The following is a 12,890-nucleotide window of genomic DNA, read 5'->3' as shown; positions in this document are numbered from 1 at the left end:
TTTGGGAATGTTGTGTGAACCCTGCCGCTTTTCCATCTTCTTCTCCGTGTTAAGCCTAATGAGTATAAAAGGACCACATCTCAGGTGAGAGAGAAGGCAGGGAGTCTGAGTGAGCAAGGCACTTGGAGGATATTTGAAACCATCACAGCAGAAATGGGTCAGACTGTCGAACAATGATTTTAAGTTACAGATCTAGCCAGCTTTTGGACTGCTTCAGCTACTCAGATTTTCGAAACAGTTAGTAATAGACCACCTTTGTGAAAGGGAGTCATCCCTGCAGCATCTTTTTAACATGATAATATAATTTGTACGTCAGGTATGTTGAGAATGAATGTACAGAAGCCTGAAAGAGTGCTCCAAGATCAGATGAAGGAGCAAGGGATATGCAGATTGTCACAAGTACAATATGCAATGCATGCCTCCATGATCACCATAGCTGGACAATGCATTTTTAATACTTCGTATTGGGTGAAGTTCTCAACTGGTGTGATCGTGCATTAAATGGAGCAGTGCTGATTTGCAGCAGTTGAGACTCTGACCTAGATGCATTGAACATGGTGTAGAGCCAGACCCTATGGAGATCCTTTTGGCTAATAGGCAACTGCCCAAAGTCATCAGTCAGGTGGTCCTGTATAAAAAGGTACAAAGCCACTCCAGAGCCACTGCTTCCAACTCTTCATCCTCCAGATGATGGCCTAGTCAAAGACTGCTTTCTTCAAGATGGCCAACAGCCGTCAACACAAAGAGCTTGTCCAAAGCCAAAGGGAGATGGTTGGCCAAGACCATCCATGCAATTTCTGTTCCATACTGCCTCTAAAGACTGGCCAAGGCAAAGGTCTTATGAAGCATATGAATCTTGTTACAGCTACTTCCCAACAGGAGGATGGACAAGCTGAAGAACTCATTAAGAACAATCTGTTTGAAGACTTTTCATGAATGTCCAGTGATGAAATGGCCATTTCTCTTAATTTGTTTTCCATTTGAAAATCTGGGCAGGAGTGTGTGTTATCCAGTGTTTGCAAGGGTTGGTCACTTTGGCCTGCTGGTCTTTTTTGAATGACCTGGTCCTTTTTAAACTCCTTGTGGGTTTCATTCATAAAGGGTTTGGTTTTAATCCCATTTGTTTGGTGATTCAACACACTTCACTTTTCAAACCAGAGCTTTCCTTGTACAAACATTTGTGAAAAGCAAATGATAAATGGGGTAGGTATAAAAGAACCACTATTCATCCACCATCTAAAGTCCCAAAAGATCTGAGATCTTCTGTTGACTTTATTAGGGTGAGGCTGTCTCCTAAGGCAGATGGAAATTAGCTTTCCTCCTGAAAAGCATCCTCTTAAAGCACAATTTTTACCTTAAAAATGAGATAAAGAAGAATTTCTGGACAACTCTATCTGAACAGTTTGAATCCACAGGAGGACCCTTCATGTGATGGCAGTAAAATCGTAGGGTTTCTATGACACTTCTTTTCAACCATAGAGCTCAAAGCAACTTAGAAGCAGGGGTAAATATCATTAACATCATCTTAGAGATGGGGACACTGAAGTGCAAAGCAGGTGTGTGATGTTTCCAAAGCCAAAAAAGGTGTCAGTGGCAGAGATGAGAAGAAATCCCAAATCCCTGTCTCCTGTCTTGGTGTCTACTAGACCCCATTGTGGGGAAAATATTAATCACTCAGTTACAATGTCAATTTTGCTCCTTTTCATTGGCATATTCTATAGCGTGGGAAGCTGGCTGGTGTCTTGGGAAATGATGCGATTATAGCTAGTCGATGGCGCACTTCACGCTCTCCCAGTCTTGGAACAAAGGTGGTCACAAACAGCATCCTCTCTTTTGGAAACCTCAGCTCAGACAGCAATGCCTGGTCCCTAAAAAATAATTTGACACTAGTTGGTGAAGTTAAGGCAGACGGCAAACTACCCTACTGTTTGCATCAGCTCCGCCAAAAAAGAGATACGTCGATAACCTTGAAAATCCGCTTCCTTTTGAAGACCAGACCCTACTTTCAGGCCAAGAAAATGAATTTGTTGAACAGAACCACCCAAGCACTCCTGCCATAAAGGTCATCGTTTCATGCCGGTTGCTTAGTTTAACTATAACTCAAAGCAGTTGTTTCTGGTTTCACAGATCTCAGGCCAGGTGAGAGCCTAAAAGGTCTAATTCTTGGGTACTGTTCAAACATGCCATTTGGCTCCAAGAAATGCTTATGGTTGAGTCAGAGTATCTTACTTTCCCACCCTGCCCTCAGTGTGTATTCACTGGGTTATCTACTCTCCTGAATGCTAAAAATAAGCATTTCTTGCTGTTCGCTCCAAGGAGCCCAGCCAAGCAAATGGAGCTGTGGGTGAATGAGCTCGAATCTATTCTGGCTCGTGCATCATCAGCTGAATTAATCACTGCGTGCCCACCGCAGGGCTTTCGCCACCACTCCCGCGTGCGCTGGGACGCGTGCTTGGATTGTGGGCTGCACGCGAGGAAGCGGTAGTTTGGAAAACGAATGATTTTATGTGATATGACCTGAAGCCCCTGAGACAAAGCGGCTAGGCCAGCAGCCCCTGCAACCAAACTGGCAGTCTCTTTTTAAAACAGAATCGCACTGCAATTTTCGGTGAAAAATGGTGACCGGGGTGGTCATTATTGCTCATTTGCTCCTTTTCCCAGGTGGCCCCACAAATGCCTTTGCCTTGAGAAGCTGGATGTCGAGTGGACCACTTTGTCTGTAAATCTGTCATAGATCTGGAGTGGTAGAGAGTCTCCCTGGTTTCTCCTGCGGAGATGTGTGCACCTCTGACAGACTTTGCCAACTGCCTCTTCCCTTGTCCCCGATAATCACTTATCTCTTGGCTCCTGTGTACATGTTTCCAAGCTGTCCCGACCTCTTCCCATCACTATAGCCTGTTCCCCCTTCTCACGCAGGCGTGCAAGCACACCGCACTACTCCCCCCCCACTGATGATTTTGCTCTCCACCCCATGGGGTTGTCCTGGAGAGTCCCCTAAAATTTTATGCCCTTTCGCCTCTCCACCAGATGAAATTTAATCTCACCAGTAAATGACTCCCTGGGCTATTTTGGAGCTGGGAGGCAGAGGGGAGAGCAAAGCACGTCAGCAATTTGAGTGGAGGAGGGCATCCGAGAGGAGGGGGGTGTACCAGCCCGAGCCCCAAGCAGTGCAGCTGCTGCAGGGGGACTAGGGGACCTCCCGCTGCACGTCCCCACCATCGCTGGGGTTTCTGTTTTATTTATTGGAGGGGAAAGGGGCGGAAACCAGCCCCCCAAGGTCTCCCCATGCCCCCCTCTCCCCTTTTCCCCCTTCCCCCTCGTGTCACCTCAGTAGGTATCTGCTTTCCCTCACCCCGATGAGAGCCGCTTGCCTCCTCCGACTCTGACAAGACACCAGGTAGGTGGGCAGCAGGGGAGCGGCCAGGTCTGGGGGAGCAGGGGGGCTGCGCTCACGGTCGAGGGAGGCAAGCGAGGGGTCGTTGCAGGGTCCGTGGCTTTGCATTGGAGGCAAGCGGTGCGGGGCTGGAAGTCGAGGGAGAAACTGCCCCTGGGGAGCAGCGTTTGCTTGGACTCACTTGACTAGTCTGATGGAAGATCCTGCACAGGAGATCGTGGACATTATTGGGGTCTGAGGGACCACCGGTACCATTAGCTGTCAGTCTGGCAGGAGGATGGGCCTGTGGCTGGAGTGCCGGGAAGGCCTGATTTTGTTTTTTTGTCTTGCATTTCACGTTATTTCATAAACTCAGCCTTGCTTTTCTCTTTGGTAATTTCTTTTCCCTACCCTTGGGCTTCTCTCTGTTCCCTGCCGGTGCCAATTCAAGCTGCAACCCCCCACCCTCGGCTCGCGTTTCTGCAAATGGCTCTGAGGAGAGATGGAGCCCGACAGCTGAGGCTATTTTAGGAGCTCGGGCTCAGCAGGGTGGAGCGGCTGCGATGCCCATGGCGTCCGCCTTTGAAAATACAGGCATTTTATATGGAAGCCGCATGGGCGATTGCCGCAGGGGAAGTTTTCCTGTTGGCGGGATCTGCTCTTTGTCACAATAATGAGACCAGTGGGGTTTGGCTGTTTTCTTGTCGAGCCTGTTTTATTGTTCTGGCTTATGAACCGGTCTGAGCTGTGAACTTGAGGTGTGGTGCTGGGTCCTGGGCCATCTTGTACGAGTGCGTGTGCAGGCATGGGGGAGAGAGTGCTGTGTAGGTGCATAGTTTACATGATGTATCTCTATATTACATATAATGGTATAGGCAAGATGATCATTTTGGCTATCTCAAGCAAAAAGCACACTATAAAAATTCACAGATTCACAGACCTCGTGAGATCATTGGGTGCAGCCTCCCCACTCCGGGCAGGAAAGACTGCGGGGGTCCAATAACCCCAGCAAAGTGCATGCCCAATTGTGTCCAATAATGAGTTTGGGATAAAGTTGTGATAAATTAGGGATTCTTCTTCTTGGCCTCCTAGTTTTCAAGCACTTGAGGTGCACTGGGCTCGTTCTCTCCACCTGTCCTCTGCAAATAAAAAGGCTCGAGGTGTGCTTAAAGAAAAGAAGCTATTGAAGCCGAGCGTCTCCTATCATCATTTGCCTCCCCAGAAGCTGGAGCAGGGAGGGAAACCCCTGATAACAGTGCAAGGCTTGTGATTAAATTGGGAGAAGCGGCAGCTCTTGAGTGTAATTGCCACACACTGCTCCGGGCGACCTCTGGCTAGCTCCAGCACCATTCCCCTCGCCTCTCGCTTCACCGCTGCCCTGTCTACCTGGGTATGGAAGGAGGGGGATAAAGGCTCCCAGACTCCAAGAGCTTCCTTGCATGATGGCGTGTTATTTAGGCATTGCTACGCTGGCACGCGTGGTGGCTTATGATAGGACACGTGATTCAGTTATAGGAATCGCTCCCACCTTGACCCCTGGGTGTCAGATGTGGCCAGCTGCTGGCAGTGAACAGACCACCGTTGTGAAAGAGAGTTGCCCCTGCAGCACCTGTCTAACATGATCCCCTCTGAAGCCCATGGGAGAGGGTGTGGGCAGCTTGTGGGACTAAATCCTGCCCCTGTTTTGAGCCGAGGGGCTTCCTGCATGCATGTGGGACCCTTTCTTGGGATGAAGGTGGCGTCCAGTGCTGGCGCTGAGCAGCTCTTTCTCTGAGCTCCCACCTGATAGACTCGCGTGGATTTGCAGTCCTCCCTCTCAGAGGACACAGGATAGGGGAAGCAGACAGATGGATGTACTCAGTAAGGGTCCCCAAACCCAATCTCTCTTTAATTTGGCTAGGAAAGAATTAGCCAAGCCGTCAGAGCCACCTGTATGTATTTCCTGCCTCGGTTTCTTCATCCCTTAGTGGTGCTCAGGTTTGGACCAGCATCTTCCAGCGTTCCTCCTATTTCCTGCCCATGGCTGCTCCTCTGAAGCATGAAGTCTTTCTCTCTCTAACCCGTTTTTGTTCAGTGATTTTTGCATCTGCCTACCCGATCAGTTTTGAAAGGCTGTGTTACAATCTCATCAGTGTTCAGCCTGGCAAAGACGGGCTTGCTCTGGGTGGCAATTTTCTCTTTGTTCAGCACGGCTCCATCTGAAAGGATGACCCCCGCCCCGCAATTTTCAAACCCTTTGTGGCCCTGCATTGTGCCAGGCGGCGCGCCGTTCGTCTCCTGTCACCTCCTGCGGGTGTTAATTCAGTATGGAGGCAGAGGGCAGAGACGTCCTCCACCCAAAGGGAGCTTGTAATCGGCCTCAGTGCATCCCTTGGGCCAGAGAGAAGTCATAGAGATGCACGTACGCTGAATCCCCGCATTTGACAGAAGGATAGCTCATCCACACCTTAGCTTACCTTTGGGGGAAACGTCCCTTGTCCCATAGTAACCCCCCTTGACTTTAACAGAGTTACTGTGAATATAAATGGGCATAACTGAAATCAGAAGCTGGCCTGTCAAGTACTGATTCTGCTATTAAACCGTCAAATTCTGCTAACTGGAAGGCTTTTGAAGGTAATATTAGCTCCGGGTCAGAGGGTTAATTGCTTAGCGGGTGCGCTGACATGAACGTCACCCTTACAGCGTACCAGCTGCTGCGATGGTTTGTTCATGCCTACTGGTTATGCAGCCCCGGTGATGAAGTTTGCAGCTGGTGTGCAATACTAGCGCTGGCCCTGGGAGCTCTTGGTTTGTTTTTGGCAAGCCAGCCCACTTCCTGGGTGGTTGTGAAAAGAAAGGGGGCAGCGAGATCGCTGCAGGTTGCCAGAGGCGCTGCTTTGGGAGATTTCAGAGGAAGCTGATACTTCCTCATTATTCACACAGCTTCCTCCTCCGAGCCTAAGATGGTTAACGAAGTGTTGCTTCTGTCAAGAACAACACATCTGGCGGCATCACGATGCTGGGATTAGCAACTCTCCTGATTTTTTAATTTTTTTTTTTTTGGAGAGTTTTCTAATCTTGGCTGGGTTTGTTATTTCTCCTGAATATCTCCAATCCTGGAGTCAAGAGGTGCATGCGATTCTTGGCTTTTTTCTGGAAGGAGGAAAAACAGGTGTCTGTGATCTGTTGTGCTTCTGGAGGAAAGGCTGGAAGGCTCAAAAAGTAAAAGGCAATCTTACGACTTCAAGTGCAAATCATCATTTTTGACATTTGATTTTTGACCCTAGTCAAGTGCCGTTCTTGTGACAGAGACTGGTAAATGTGGTTAAGCCATCACTGTTGTCCATATTCAAAGAAAGCTCTCACTGGTGGATTTTTAAAGGACAGGGGAGAGCTGAGCCCTATCCCACGGGCGCAGCCACTTTCCTGGAGCAGAGGGAGGAGCACAAGTGGCCGGCCGTCAGGCTGGGTGCATGTGGCTGCAAAGCTTGCTGCAGTCGTAGCACCTCTGGGAATCAATCTCTTAAGAGCCAGCTTAATTTTAGACCCATGGACTCCTCGCTAGTTATTGCCCAGCACCAGGAGTTGGTTTTTCAGCCTTCTTGTAACAGCCGCTGCCATTGCCACTTCCTCTTCCTGCCCTTTTTTGGTGGCCAACAACTAAAAAATACTGGTTTGGGCTTTTAGAAAGGGAAAAGGTTTAAACAACACGGGAGTTTTTCCCACCGCAAAACTTTCCACTTGATCCAAAAGTTATTTTTAGTCAAACGGAAAATGCCTGATTAGCTCCAAAGCTGCGTGCGAGTCCCTCTCTCTCTCCACCCACACTCGCACGCTGTCTGAGGAAAGATAAGGAACAGTGTATTGGTATTATATAGCTTGCATATGAAAAGAAGATCTTATGTTCAGCCAGCCCTACTTCTCTCTGATTTCTCTCTGATTTCTCTGATTTTTGGTCTAGTAGCCATTAGAGCCTTGGGGGAGATACGCCGCTTGATCTGAGCCTTCAAGAGGCCGAGAAGCTCCAAAATCAATACAGAAACTGCCTGGCAGCTCAGGACAGGTCAACATGTGGGGGGCGGTGAACATGTTCATAAGAAAAGAAGCTGCTTAACCAGCGGGGTGCTGAGTCTTTGCTGCTAAAGCAGTGGATTTCTTTGTACACTAGCAGGGCTTTGATTGATCACCCACGGAGATGACTCAGATGGCTTTGCTGGTATTTAATAAGCAGTGCAATGTCTAACCTGATGGATGAGAGCATCTGGAGAATGCAAGCCTGGGGATACAATCAGTTAAAAAATAACCAGTGAACCTGTTCAGGTCCTTTCAGGTAGAGTGTTACAAGCCAGGCCCCTCCTTGCCTGTCCTGCATAATCACAATTGCCTAGGCAGAAACTCCTCAGTGGGTATATCTACATGTGCATTTACACCGGCTTAAAGTTACTGCACATTAAGCGGGAGTGAGCTGGTGTCTGCACATGAGGCATTAAAGTGCATTAACACTGTGTGTGGACTGATTTGGGACTAAAATTAGTCCGAAGTCTGTCCATATACTCAGCGTTACTGTCCAGTAAATCGCTTACACGTGCATGATGCAGGTATCCTGACTCACCATATTGACTGTGCAGTATGGGCAAGCATGTGTAGACGCGCACCGGTACTGCGCAGTACTTTTGGTTTCCGTGCAGTAGATGCACACGTGTAGACGCACCCAGCACGACAGGAAGGAGGTGGTTCTCAAAGTATTCTCTGGAAGGCGGGGGTTGATTAGGGGCTCCTGCAAAAGACCCACTGAAGTCAATGGGAGTTTTCCCAGGGACTTCACTGGGGTTTGAAGCACTGTTACATACTCAGGGTATCCTGAAAGGTTTATCTTTGCCCCTGAGGTGTTTTATTTATACCATGTTTGACTTCAGCTTACTTTAGAACGAGCTAAAGTATTCATTTTCTCTGTGATGGAAAAGAACCCAAATCCCGCTGTTCAGCAGTCATCTGTCTTCATTTCCCCATCAGAGAGAGAGAGATCTAGCTCTAATCCTTTCAGCAAGCATTTCCCACCTCTAAATGGCTTTTGTCCTCCCCACCCCTCCCTGCGGTGTTGTTGGGTCCATTCTGAAGATGGTAAAATAGAGGTTTAGGGAGTCTAAGGGATTTGCCCAGGGTCACACAGGAAGTCTGTGGCAGGGAAGAAAATTAAACTCAAACGTTAGAGTCCTGGTGTAGCGCTCAGTCTTCCTTTCCTGTCACACTGACAGTTGTGATAGCAATTGGTCTAACATTGGGGCTGCGTTAGCCCCCGGGTTTTATTTTGAAGTCCTGCCAAGTTACAGAAACAGGAAGAACTCAGTCTGGTCGGGCATCCTGGAAGCTGGTGAAGGTCAAGGCATGGGTGGACTCGAGCAGCCGCCTGGGACCTTGGCCTTGCAGTAGAAGTGGGGCATGTACTGAGCAAGGAATTGAGCGCAGAGCAGGTGGAAGCAGCGTGATACTCAGCTGAGTGCTCCCAGCTGGGCTGGAAGGGGTTGCTTCATTAGGAAGAAGCTCAAGGACTGAAATGTGAGCACGAGCCTAGTGTTGAGATACAGGGCGGGGGCCGAATCCATCTGGGAACATTGGGGTTTGAGCTTGCCCGGAAGACTGTAGCCCAGGAAGGGCATCTCTGGGGGCAGGTGGGGGCGCAGAATCCACATACCCTGCAGCAATATTGAAGACCAAGCGTTCACTCACAGGGTAGCTTTCTTCTTCTGTAGCCAGTGCAATGACAGCCCAACCCAACGCAGGGAGGGGAAAGAAATGTTGAAAGGCACAAGCCTTTAAAGCACGGCAGCTTCCAAATGTTCCAGGGACTTGTGAGGCGAGCAGGACCAGCGGCGGTACGGCAGGCCTCGGGGCATTTCCTGCATCCAGGCAGGCAGGTGCCGAGTAGCAGGGATGTTGTGGCAGTCAAGGGTGGCTGAGGTGCTCTGGGGAGGATGCTAAAAGGGGCTGTCATGCCTAGTGGCAATGAAGCCACTGTCTGTTTTCAGGCCATGCACATCCTGTCTCCAACTGGCCGTGATCGCTCCATGTTCTTCACAGATCCAGATTTGGCTAAACAGCGAAGCATCTTTTTTCGATTCTGTGCATTGGGAGCTGGGAGGAGTTATGCAGGATGGCGTACCGGATCGCGCTGTCAGGAGCAACCATCTATTAGCAGAGGGGCGGGGGTGGACGAAAAACCTTTTGATGGACCAATGTCACTGCTTATGACGATGGTTCTCCACGGTAGAGTCCGGTACTTGCAGCCTGTAGGTCCGGTAATTTAGTGGTGATGAACAGGACATTAATTCTGAGTATTTGTTGCTGAAGTAACATCTAGGGGAACCCTAAGGGCTAGTAGAGTTGTTGAGGCATTTTTTGATGCTCTGCAGCCAGGGGTTTAGCATTTTACTTGTGCCAAAGGCTACCCCCAGTTGACTGAGCTGTCAGTGGGTACCTGGTCTTTCAGACTGGGGACTCCACAGCAGCTAGATATGATGCCAGCCCATCACTCCCTTGTGTGCTGCTGGCTACAAAAACACGCCTGCCTTTAGACACAGTAATTCAGTGGCGGGTAGGCTCAGAAAGACTTTTGGCCTAGGTACCCTAGGCCTGGGCTAGGCCCCCCGTACTAGGTGCAGAACAAAAAAAAATAGTCACTGTTCTGCTCCCCCAGGTCCACAGGCTTCAGTCTAAGGTGTATGGTACGCATCTTCTAGCCTCCGATATACTTCTTCTGCTTGTATTTATACAAGTGCATATGATAAATATATTTGTGAAGATTACTATAAATATATCTTGCAGTATACTTCAAAGATTAAGCATGGCAGGGAGAAGGTGGAGCAAGGCTGACTTGATCGAGAGCCACAGGGCTGCACAGAACCAGGCATGCACGAAGCTGTGGGCTCGGTGGAGACCAGGGGAAGAGAGAGTCCAATATATTGGCTTTAGATGAGCCATGCACTTTGCCCTAATACATTTCTTCTAATGTCAGCATGGAAATATAAGCAGGCTCCTGAAGTGAGTGCAAAACCTATGATATATCCAGCCTAATAGTGAGAGGTAGTTAGCTGAAGTCAGTCCAAAGGCAGGATAGACATGCACTTTTATAGACTGACTAAATAAAATACATGGAGACAGCACAAGCGGTTGTGAATCCAAGTTCACTTTGTTAGGTGCTGTGAAAGGCTGGGCAGAAAGGAGGAGGGAAGAATTAGACTCCTAATAATATCAGGGTTTATATCCTCTTCACCCAGCAGCCATTCGGGGGGTAGATAATCGTACCCATCCAGGAGAAAACTAGGGTGCTGTTACAGGTTACCTTTAAAACAGTTTAAATCTTGGTGTCACCAAGTCTGAGCAGTTTCAGAGCAGTCCCAGATTCAGGCTGGATGCTGTTTCAGACCTGCATAACGATGACTTGCCAGTGGAGGGCTGGCAAGCAGAGGCATGGACGGGAGCAAGGCCAGGGATAGGAGCGGGGAGGTGGCATAAAGCTTGGAGGTGGAGAAGAGGAAGGTGAAAGGAGCAGGGAGTCTCAGAGAGGAGAATGCTTTTTTCTCTAGGGCCCCTTTAACCAGCACTGAAATAACCAGGGAAAAAGCCATCATCGCATCCTCAGTGTTGTTCAGGTGGTGACAGGGCCCGAGCGGCAAGACATAGTGTTATCTAGCTCGTTAGAGCTGAGTTCTGGCCCCAGGTCTGCTGCTAGCTCCTGTGCGGTGTTGGGAGGCTTCTTTGCCTGTTTCTCAGCGTGAGAGCTGATTTTGAGCCTCCTTTGCAAAGTGCTTTTGAAATACATGGGTGACAAATGCCACATAAGAGCTAAGCATGGCTTTTATAGGTGCTTTCTGTCTGCCTTTCACAGTACCCGGCCATGCCTTTCCAGCAGGTCTTTGTCTCCCCCAGCACCTCTAGCTCCAGCAAACTGGATGCACTTAAATACCCTAGACATGGTGCTACTTGAGGCACCCTTCAACAGACTTAAGCACCCCTTGATAGACTCGAGACACCCCTTGGCCAATGCCAGCTCTTAGTTTTCACTCCTTTTTATACTATAGCAAAACAATCGAGCAATTCTTCTGTTGCAAAGCACTCAGATCCCAATGGAGCAGCACGCTCTTAACGTGCTGGGGTCGTATGTGAAATCTCTGGGTTTGTCTTGTAGATCATGTTTCTAAACCTAACAGGGTTAGCATTGGGTGGTACCCTTGAAAGGGTCTCAAGGCAGCCCCGGTTGAGAATCACTGGATCAGGTCACTGAGAGTGGAGCTGCTGGGGGTGCTACCATGGTCTCCCTGGCTTCATTGAGCTGCCCAGAGCAGCTGGTCTCCAAGCAGAGAGGGCAGGGGAAGGAGCAGAGGTTTGGAGGATGGAAATGGGTAATGGAGCTGGGAGCTGTGCATCCTGGGATGCTGGAGGACTGGGCAGGAAGTATTTTATCTCCCCAGTGCTGCCTAGCGATACCCTAGAAGGACCGGGGCAATACAGGTCAAAGATAACCCACACCTCAGTTGGCTTATGTTTAAAAGTTTTAGAGGGTCCCTTTTGCATGGGATCATGCCCTTTAAGAGGTGAATGCTCCTGTTTTAAGTGCCTTTGTGATGAGTTAAAGGTAACCTGTAACACCACCCTAAGGTAACCAGAGTTGGTTATGAACGATGACTTTTCCGAGGGAAAATGTTCAACTTCTTTCATTTTTTGTAGCAGTTTTCCTTATTTGTTGTTGTTGTTGTTGTTGTTGTTGTTGTTGTTGTTGTTGAGAGGAAGACTTGTTGAAGACAGCCTGACACATCATCTTGCATTTGTCAATTTAAAAAATGGCATAATTTTTGTTTAAACACAAGTACCTTCAGGTTTTGGTTAACAAAAACTGAAATGAAAGGTTTGGGCTTTTCAAGGAAAAAAAATTATTACTTTTTTTAATAAAAAGTGGGTTCCTCCCTGTCACGGAGTGGGGCCTAGGAGCAGCCGTGATCCCTCTAGTGCCCCCTACCGTGTCAAGTAGGCGATCCAGCACCCTCTTTTCTCGCCTGCCACGTCTTGTTGGTGTATATAAGTTTCTATGGGAGGCTGCCTTTGATCCCCTTGTACACGGTGTTATGCTGAAACTATCCCCATTCTGTATGGGGTGACTCGGTGCACCCCAGCCTTATGGGCGATGCGTGCCTCCTACTTCCCCTTTAGCATGCCCCAAGCCTCGCAGCTCTTCCGGATGTTATCAGGTCCTTTTCTTTTCTGTGCCCTGCCCAGCGCCCCTGGGCTTGTCATGCACCTGGCGCCCCTTCTCTGGCACCCCCAGGCTTGTCACGCAACCAGCGCCCCTTCTCTGGCACCCCCGGGCTTGTCACGCAACTGGCACCCCTTCTCTGGTGCCCCTGGGCTTGTCACGCAATTGGCGCCCCTCTATCCATTAGCCCTCTCGGGCTTACTGACAGTACTCTTCCCAGCTGGGTTCAGGTGGCTTAAGCCTTACCTGGCCCCTTTGACCCTTCGGGGTCCCCACCACTGTGGAGCCCCT

General features: G+C 49.2%; 1 protein-coding gene across 12 annotated transcripts in view; it reads left to right on the top strand.

Annotated features, from left to right (window-relative positions):
• The first annotated feature begins 3,115 nt into the window (after nucleotides 1-3,115).
• OBSCN (obscurin, cytoskeletal calmodulin and titin-interacting RhoGEF) overlaps nucleotides 3,116-12,890 on the top strand; it is a 271,127-nt gene continuing 261,352 nt past the window's right edge. For 11 of the 12 annotated variants that reach the window (XM_090047900.1, XM_090047898.1, XM_090047895.1 and 8 more), the window contains exon 1: nucleotides 3,116-3,397. The gene's annotated coding sequence lies outside the window, so the exon portion shown is untranslated. The remainder of the gene's footprint in view (nucleotides 3,398-12,890) is intronic. The other variant, XM_090047901.1, reaches the window with a different exon arrangement.

Source organism: Crocodylus siamensis, chromosome 5, assembly GCF_052110815.1.
Source record: "Crocodylus siamensis isolate JL-2025a chromosome 5, ASM5211081v1, whole genome shotgun sequence".
Lineage (NCBI taxonomy): Eukaryota > Metazoa > Chordata > Crocodylia > Crocodylidae > Crocodylus > Crocodylus siamensis.
The sequence above is the reverse complement of the archived record's forward strand: the minus strand, read 5'-3'. Positions and strand labels throughout refer to the sequence as shown.